Source organism: Quercus robur, chromosome 8 (assembly GCF_932294415.1).
Source record: "Quercus robur chromosome 8, dhQueRobu3.1, whole genome shotgun sequence".
In the NCBI taxonomy this organism is placed as follows: Eukaryota; Viridiplantae; Streptophyta; class Magnoliopsida; order Fagales; family Fagaceae; genus Quercus; species Quercus robur.
This window is the reverse complement of record NC_065541.1, coordinates 5,427,889-5,438,150: the sequence shown is the minus strand read 5'-3', so window position 1 is coordinate 5,438,150 and position 10,262 is coordinate 5,427,889. Positions and strand designations below refer to the sequence as shown.

General features: G+C 31.4%; 1 pseudogene; it reads right to left on the bottom strand.

Annotated features, from left to right (window-relative positions):
• Positions 1 to 927: 927 nt before the first annotated feature.
• LOC126695741 (cellulose synthase-like protein E6) lies at positions 928 to 9,804 on the bottom strand (annotated as a pseudogene).
• Positions 9,805 to 10,262: the final 458 nt, after the last annotated feature.

Below are 10,262 nucleotides of genomic sequence, written 5' to 3'. Positions count from 1 at the left end.
GTAATTTACTGTACAATTGGAAACAAATCGGCAAACGAGAGTTTTATTAATTGTTACGTATGTACGCGTATTTTACGTGTAACATACGCGTAATTACCAACTAGGATTAAAGCATTATAATTAATGACAAATAAATTAAAGCAATATAGTTTATTGTTACGCTAAACAACAATAATTAAAGCTATATAATTAAATTAACCAATACGTTATAAAAGACAAATTAATTAAATTATTTTTGTTTTTTGTTTGAGGGGTTATTATTAATTAAAGTTGTATTAAAAATGGGTTGACTATTTAAATTATATGGGAGATTTACTAAGGCTTAGTCCATGGAGCGGAGGCTTGGGCTGACAAAAAATTTTTGGTCCGTTTTTGTAGCCTATTGTGAATCCTGTGCGGAGGATATAAAAGCCGGTTTTTTTGTGATTAGGGTTTTGTCTTCTTGTTGTTTTTGAGAAAGAAAAACACTGTAATTGCACATTGTAATTTTCTTTTATAATAGTGAAATCCTTGTAACTCTGTGGACGTAGGCAAATTGTCGAACCACGTAAATACTGTCTTGTGCGTGTGATTGTTTTTCTTTTGGCGTTTTCTTTTCTCTATTTTTTTGTTTCTCACAGGTTTGGAATTTCGGTTGAATTCCCAACATGTTCAAGTATATGATGATATATAAAAGTTGATAATTTTGTATCCAATAGACTTAAGAATTATATTTAGTATATTTCTGTTACAACCCGGCCCCCCAAGTATTCATTCCTGGCTACGCCCCTGGTTAAGCCACATGGCGGCCATATACTAGCTAACAATGCAATTACAATGGAATAGAAGCTTAGATAAGAGGGAGTTAAAACCCAATTAGGTAACTGTCCTTAAAAAACAAGGAAAGAATGACAGTGTCCCAGAAGATCGAGACAAACGTGACACATGGTCTGCAACATCTATTAATAACAGTCAAGTCTCAAAGTGTAAACAAACTTAACAAAGTCTTATATTAAAGGAAAAGCTAACATACCACAAGGCTACTTAGATTGTATGATCTACATAATCGTAAATTGTGTCAAATTATAGGCATCAAACAAGCCAACGAAGCTAAAACAATAGACTTGAACAAAATCGAGGATGGTATGCGGCCTTTATCATTGCGGGTGAAGAGTGCTTGGTACACTGGTATGTTGATCATCACAAGTAGTAAGTCAAGAATAAGTTGTATGATCAACTGGTCTAAGGCATTGAACTCCAAATTTTGAACAATCTTTTTGATTCCCCCAATTAAGCTGAAGAGGTTTAGTAATGCCAATGTTGCTATTATCGTAAACATGATAGTTGAACTTCCAAACTCCATGACTTCTTGCTCATATCTCTTCAATACATCCTCTGTAACCACCTTAGCTGTGATGGCAAATTTTGTCTTCGATAGGCCTAATTGCCTTCTAATATTCTCAATAAGCCCGAAAAAGTATGAAGTAGTTCTTCGTATCACTGACATTCGTTGCCAATTCCACCAAGCTTTGAGTGTATCACCACAGCACAAAGCCTCTACTATACCACAAGCTTTATCGGCTACAAAAACATAAGCAAAGGGAAGGAACCATAGGCTTTTAACCTGGAAAGATTAGGTTATGAAATTAGTATATATAAGGTCTTTGAAAAACACTATTCACTCTGCTTGACCTATTGCTATGTTCTTGCTCACATGTTTTAGTCCTAGACTAAACATAAACTTGCATTTAAACAAAATTTTGTGTGTTTAATAATCAGTGAGCCATTGAAGGTGCATAACCCGTGTTTCAAATTTTGCATGTGATACTGTGATACGCATGAATTCTTACTTTTATGAGGTCTACTATGTATTAATCTATTGTATAAGAAAAGAAAGGTAAAAAGATAAACCTGAGGGAATAAGGAAATGCCATGGAGCAAGCAAAGAGGAGGAATAATCACATAATAGAGTGCCGGGAATGACATTGGAGCCCAAAAAAGTAAAATACAGTATCCCATTTGGGCACCCAACTTTATCTTGCCATGTCCATATATGAAAGGACAGTACTTGGAGAAAAGTATCTGAAACAGGCCTTCAGACCACCTCTTGTGTTGAATAAGAGCTACATCTAAGGTAGTTGGAGCAACACCCAAAAATGCCTCTCTCTGGATTATAATAAAGTGATTTCCAATCCCCACATTAATTGGATAGCCAAGCCAGTTAACAGGTCTTCGACTGGGCATCCATAAATTAGTCCCATCTGCAAATTCACAATCACCATTTTCAAGATTAAAAGTTCCACAAACATGAGAGAGAGAGAGAGAGAGCTTCTTCCCCCATTGAGTGTCCCTTTCATAGCTACAATTAGCACTAACTTTTGATGCTTCTTCCAATTCATTGACAGTTTTATCTGTATTATTTTTGGCTTCTATAATCCATTCTCCACTATAATCCTTGGGGTGCACCTTTCCAGTAAGACTCTCTCTTCTATGGAAACATCCAGTGCTACAATATGGAGTTGCACCATATCCACCTAGACCAGCAAGGTCAATCTTCATATTTAACCAAGATTTATAGGATGTTAGTCCACCAAATGATCTATATACTTTTCGCTTCATGGAAACAAAGGAATGATCATAGATTACCCACGTTGTTTACAATTGAAAAAGAACATGCATAAATATCATTCTTGGTGATATTTTCATAATTTTGTGGAAACTGCAAAAAAGAGATCTCATGACCTCTCTTTTCATCCATGGAAAAACATAGTGCCTCTTGTATTGTGTCTGCATCATTTACATACATATCACAATCCAAGTTGGGGATGAATGGAGCATTGCTTATATCTGATGATACTCTTATCTGCACATTAGAAATGACCTTCTTCAAAATACTAGGAAATAATAAATCAATAACATTATCAAGTGAACATGGTCACAAATACTTACATTGATCATTGCATCACTTGCTTGCAAATTAAACAAACTTTTTCTTTCTATGTGCTTATTTTTATTTCACATTAGCAACATATACGTTAAAAGAGAAATTAAGGAACATGTTTTAAAAGTAACTGGTGTAACTCTTTTTTAATGTTACAATACTTAATTTTTTATTAGATTAATATTTTGAAAATATAATTGATGGATTTCATGTTCTCTATGTTCTTAATACACGTATCAAATTTTATGTTAATTAAATATTATTTACTTTTTCATTTATAAACTCATATTTTGCATATACTTTTAATGTTCAAAAAACTTAGAATTTAAAAACTTTGTAAACAAAATAGTTATTGATATTTGATCATCTTGATATTTTGCAAGAATGTAGGGTATATAATGGAAAAAATTAATCTAACTATGAAATTGTAAAAAATTAAATTCAATAGAAAGTTATTGGATGATGTATCATTAACAAAAGTTATACCAAGCATAACTTCTACCCAAAAACTCATGTACAAAATTTGATAGATTACTAATGCATTCATAGCTCCAGCTTTGAAGTTGTGAGGCCACTAGGGTCTTTTTTCACGTGCCATATACACCAATGTCGGCAATCGTTGTCCACCAATATCCTCCTCCTTTTTGTCCCTTCCATCAATTATTATCTAAAAATGGAAAATATTGTATGAAATATAAAAAATATATAAAATTTAATATATAAAACTTTTGTAAAAAAGTGAATTTTGAAATTTTGGTGAAGAATTGTTCATTGGAATAATTTAGCCTTAGATTGAATTTGAGTGTCATGCATTACTAAACATAAATTGAATTTTATTATAAACAAGCATACAAGAATTACCTGCACAATCGACTGATGATCTTGCTTTGTCACGTTAGAATTCCATTCTGAAAATCCTTTGTATTGGTCGTTTATTTCTTTTGGAATCTTGCCCATTTCAATAGCTGACTCAATCCGGTACGTCTTCCATTTCTTTGTATAGTTTCTTTAAGAAAAATAAAATAAATAAAATATAAAAAATAAAAAAAAATATATATATATATATATATATATCATCAGTCAATTTTTTTCATCACAGGAAGTCAATGACCATTCATCAAATAGCCGATTAAATGATCCAAGCAAATGCCAACTATTATATAGTCATTTAAATTTTCACGCAGTGTGTTTAAGCAAACTTTCCCTGAATTTATTTAATTATAGGAATTTTTTGTCAAACATGGACCAACAAAAATATGTAAAGGTTTAAGGGTATTATTTGGATAAAAAATTAAGCTAAAATACATTTTAATCTCTCTAACATTGATGTTGCTTTTAAATTTGGTCCTAGAATTCCAAAACCCACGATGGGAAAAGTTAATAAGGGTATTTGTTAGTGAACTATTTTAGGAAAGTTTTTATGGGAAATGGAAAAAAAAAAAAAAATTTGGGTTTGGCTTACCTCCAATATTTTTTTTTTTAGAGTTTCAATCTATAGCGTCCACTCTTAATAATAGTTATTTATCATTAGATCAAGACAGCAATTAGTTTTTGATGTAAGGGGCATTGAACTTTAGATATCTTATTCAACCATCAAAGACTTTACCTGTTGAGCTATCTAAAACCCACACCTCCAGTAATTTTTTTTAACTGAACATCTCATTTTGTTTTAAATAACAATGACAAGTGGTAGTAGGTTTTAATCTTCACATTTTATTAAGTTAATGAATGATGTGACAGTTTTTCATTAAAATAAAAGAATATTTCAGTTAAAAAAGTACTAAAGGTAAGCCAAACCCTTGAATTTTTGACAACTTTTTTATTTTTATTTATTTTTTATTTCCTATAAAAGTTCTATTAAAACTTTTCTAAAATTGTTTATTAATAAATGCCCTAAGGGCATCCGTTAACTGGACCCATCAACAATTAATCCCCTAAATATATTTTTTTCATTTGAATCCTTCAAATTATTAATGTATAAGTTTTATAAGAAAAGTTAGCTCTAAAGACATTGGTTTAGTAACTATTTTTAGAAACTTTTTATGAGAAAAGAAAAAATAACTAACTCATTTGACAATTTTTTATATTTCTCATAAAAGTGGTATTAAAATTTTCATAAAATGATCTATTAACAAATTCCCTAATGGTACCCATTAACAAGGAGTAATTCCCAAAGCACGGTGAATAGTATTCCCTATTTTCATATTCATGATAAAGTCCACTCATTAAATTCATGGTAGAATCTACCACGAATGTGAGAAAATGAAGTACCATTTTATTATATTCCGAAAATACCTAAGTATTTTCCAAATTCATAGCAATTTGAAAGTTCAAACTTCAATGTGATTGATTGCAAATTTTGAAACTTGAGAACCTAAAATGACAATAAAGGGAGTAAAATATATTTTAGCCATAAAATTTGGTACACTTTAACTTGATCAAACTAGCCTAACTATTCTCTCAAAAAGAAAAAAATTAGCCTAACTAAACGAAAAACTCTAAGACCAAATAAAATGGTGTAACTTGTGCCACAACTGTCCATGCGTGGCAGACTGTAAATGATAGAAAAAAAAACGGTGGGTTTACGTGAAAGTGACAAGAAGCTAATGACAGTCTGACACATAAGATAATTGTGACAAAAGTTATAGTAATTTATGTGGTACTAGAACTACTCTTAAGTAAACATATTATGAACTTACCTTCAAAGCCAACCATTCTTGGGCATATATTTTGTCTTGAACATCAATTTGTTGGGCAAAGAAGGCACCGGGGACCTTGGCACAACATTAAATTTTTTGCAAAAAGGTATCCAATGCTTAGAGAAACTAGAGGCCTCAAGGAGAGCATAATACGTCAACTCGGAGTCTCCGACCCACCATCATCAGAAATATAAATACTTAACATGTCAAGTGGATAATTGTAAGACATAGTTGATAAGATGGTGTTGATCACCAATATTGGTGGCTCTATCTTGGGGTCTGCCGTGCACACAAAAATGTCAACACTCGGTAATTTGTCTTTGTATCTGTGACATGCCACAAAAGTGTATATTGAGGAACAAAATGACCAAAAAAAAAAAAATTTGAGTGTATCCGAGAAAATTAAAATGTATTCTAAGAAACAGAGCAAGGACTTATTTGATCTATTAAAATAAGAATTGAGATTGTTAACTCCCAATAGGGCCAACACAACATTTGTTCCTTTCTTTTTTTCTTGTCCTTATTCGACAATAAGAATACAACTTTGGTTTTTCCAGGGAAAAAAAGAATACAACTATGGTTATGCTCTTTTCAAATATTGTTCTCGGCTCTTATAATCCAGAAACGTTACAGGGTTGTTTGGTGCATGTTTTCAAACAACAATTTTTAGTTTTTACACAACATTACGTGTATTTTCACATACTTTTTTACCCATACGTATTTTCGCACATGTTTTCAAACAACAATTTTCAGTTTTTAAGTGCATGTACCAAACACCCCCATAATTTCTTCAAGATTTAAATTCATGTTTCCAACCTTTTTGTAGCCTCAAAAGTTTTGAAACCTCATCAAATTTACATGATTATCTTTTATTATGAAAATGATAAATCAATAGTTACAATGAAAAATGAGAAATTTGAATATCATAGGTGTCTCCTTTCGAAATGGGTTGCCAACTTAATATGGAATGGTTTATTTTTTGGAAAAAAAATTAAAAAATAAAAATCCTTCTAAAAACAAGAAACAAAGCTAAACAAAACAATGAAAGAAAGTAGCTATGAAATTGCATTAGTTTCTCGCCCTTAACTAGATAAACTAATACCATATACAGCCAAACCCTGCTACTATATTTATATTCACGTTAGTGTAAGAGAGTGAGAGAGCTATAACCTGTTTGAGAGTCTTTCTTTGAAAGGATAATTGTAAACAACCTTAAAACGACAAGACTGAGTGAATATCCAGTACAAACCGAACAATAGCTCCGCCATGAACATACCAATCCAAGCCCATCTTCCTTGCTCTCCAGCTCTTGGGATGTGTGTCAATCTGTAAACCCATATCAAACATATACCAACAAACACTGTGGAAGCAAACACCTTATATGCACCTCTAAATCTTGCTTCCTTTGTCTCAAACAATGGAAGTAGTGCTTCTTCTCAACCACCTTCCTTTCCCATCTCTCTCTGTGTATGAGACTATGACTGCGTGTGTTTGGCCTGTGTATATAATAAAAAATCGAGTTTGCAAGAATATTTTTTTATTGTTGATGCAAGTACAACAATATTTCTATATGGACAAAACCAAAAAACCAAATCTTTTTGTCTATTAGTATAATTATTTTGTGTGGTTCAAATTAACTCAATTTGTAATTTTTTTTGTAAATAAAAAATGAGCTTCTCACAATAAAAATTATCTATATTCTAGTAATAAAGTGTTTTATTTTATACTCCACAAATCTAATTTGTCATACAATCTTTTATATATATATATATATATATATGCACACATGACATATTGTAATTACTAGTCTGTGGAATATAAAATAGATCACACTAAGTGATTTTTTTTTTAATCTAATCTCATCTATAACAAATAATATATAAATAAAAAAATTATTGGGTAGAGAGTAATTTTCAGGTCATATTCAAATCCTGTTAATTTTTCTTTTAAAGTGAAATTTTATTAATGTTATTCTTGAAAACGGTCTTTTATATGGATAAAGTTTTGTTACAAACTTGATTGGATCCTTAATAGTTGATTGTATACAATCACTTAATTGTGGTTTAGTAAGTCATGTGTTGGACATGATCAAGACATATGTCATTTTTTTATTGTTGATTCTAGCATAAGGTTTCAATCAAGTTTATTGTCAAACTTTGTTCTTTTTATATTCAATTGACTGCCAATTTGGCTGCTTACACCATATGTATAACGATCAACAAGAACATTAAGGGTGATTTGTCACTTTAGAAGAAGTATAATATAGAGGACCATTTTGATTGTAGAGCAGCTTTATTTAAAACTTGTAAAAGTAAAATGATTTTTACAACAAAGAACCTTTTAGCTCAAGACACTCGTTAGTATTTCTAACCGAAACGTTTAGAGTTCAAATCTTTTTTTGCTAAAGAGAATTATTGGGTTCTCTCTGAATATAGTAGCATGATAATCTTTCTTCTCACATATATGATAGATTATATCATAAATTTAATTTTTAGGGAACCATGCCAAAGGAAAAGACCCCACAAAAAGATGAATAAAGTTTACCTCCAAATCAATTTTGAGAAAAATTCCTCCAACCTATTATGGGGTAATGCTCTCTCTTATGTTAAATTCACGATGGAATCTCAACATAAATTTAAAGGGAAAGATCACCGCACCACCTTTTTCCAATACACCCAATAATATTATATTCCAAGAGCATCCAATTAGAGTGGTTAGCGGTAGCAATGTAGCATTATTGTAGCATTGAATTGGTTCATAATTTCAGATGGTGATGAGTCAATGACCGTGTCAGGTCGTGCTCCATTCATTTACTCTTTGACGTGCCAACCAACCAGAAAAGTACAACCTTCACTTTTTTGAGGACCAGAAAAGTACAACCTTAATTGAAAAAAACATATAGACATTAAAGGTCCGTTTGGTATATGTGTTTAAAAACTGAAAATTGGTGTTTAAAAACTTTTGTGAAAATATGTGTGGGTGAAAAAGTGTATGAAAATACGTGAAACGTTGTTTAAAAACTAAAAATTGTTGTTTAGAAACACTCACCAAACACCCCCTAAGATGGAGAGAGCAAAGGAAATAAGGACTATCGGTTTTTTTTTTTTTTGAAAAGAACTATCGGTTTATACCAATTTATTAATGTATAAAAGTTTAAGCCCAAGTTTAATTAAGCCCACACGCCTTTCATTTTTTTTTTTTCTTTTTTTAAAGGAAAAACACTTATTTATTTTAATACTAAAAAATTTTACAAAGTTCTTTTTTTTAATTTTTTATTTTGTCTTTAAAATTATAAAGTTACTATCAAATTCCTGACTAATTTAAAAACTCATAGTTGTGAATACGATCAAATACACAAGGGAGGGGAAATAGGAAGAAATAATTATAAAAGAATAATAATTGTGCAAAATATGAAGTTAGAGAAAAGAGAATTTTTAGGAATACAACAAAACCTTACAGAATTTTCACAACAACCTTGTTTTGAGTTGTAATAGGTGTAGATGTGTAGCCGTGTAGGTGAAATATTTTTTTTTCTTATTTTGATTTATGTTGACCTAAGTTTGCAAAGAAAATACTGTGAGATTTTGTTGTAATAATAAAAAAACTGAACAATAAAATCCGTAAAAATAATGCTTCCATCAAAAAATTAATCAAACACATTCCCTTCCTATCTTCATAACCAACCATGTGTAAAAGCAAAGTGTGTAAATCAAAGGACCACAACAATAAAACCGAACAAAACTCCAATTCGTACAGTCAAATCAAGCCAAATTTTATATTTGAGATGCGTTGGGGTCACCAACATGATTGGTCAGGAACATGAGTGATACACATGACAATTATTGAGAGGTTGATAGAAACCTCTGATTTTTAGAGAAAATCCATTAATAAGCTAGAAGATGACAGATCAGTGAAATAAATGGTATTGCAAACCAGGGTAGAGGATGAACTTATACTTGAACTTGATGGTATAATTTAGAAAAAGTTTCATTTTACTCCATCTTCCCCAACTATTGAATTATTAAAAATAAATGAAAATATGAGTAGAATTCTCATGCCACTAAAAATAAGAAAGTGTTATCTAAATTTGTAATGAACTTGGCTTAGGTCTAGTATTCAATTGCACTGGACTCATCACCTTAATGGGTTTAGTGCAACTGGACACTGAACCCAAACATTACCCATGTATAACTGTTTAATAGTATCAATTTCTATGGAAACAGTGAACCAATAATTTCACTGGGAGACACCCATGGCATGTGCCCATGTGGTACAAGATTCTAAGAACAGATGATTATATGCCTTCAGGGAAAACGTGACATAAAGTAGCAAAGGATCCTATGGACACAACTTAACACCATGTCTAAATAATAGAAGGCTGTATGATAGAACCAACATAATGCAAAGCATAAATTAGAACAAAGTTGGGAGTCTCAGGCCATGCTTGATCTTGCATAGGCATGGAGTATAAGTCCTTTGCGGGACTTCATGTGAAGTTAGCCTTATGAAATACATGCCAAATCATTCTGAATAGTTCACCCTGGGCAGCTAGGCTCCTTCTTACCACTAGCAAATCTTGTTTGTAATGCCTAGGCTATGGTACGTTGTAGCTGAAATAGAGCACTAGTATTGCTTATTGAGCA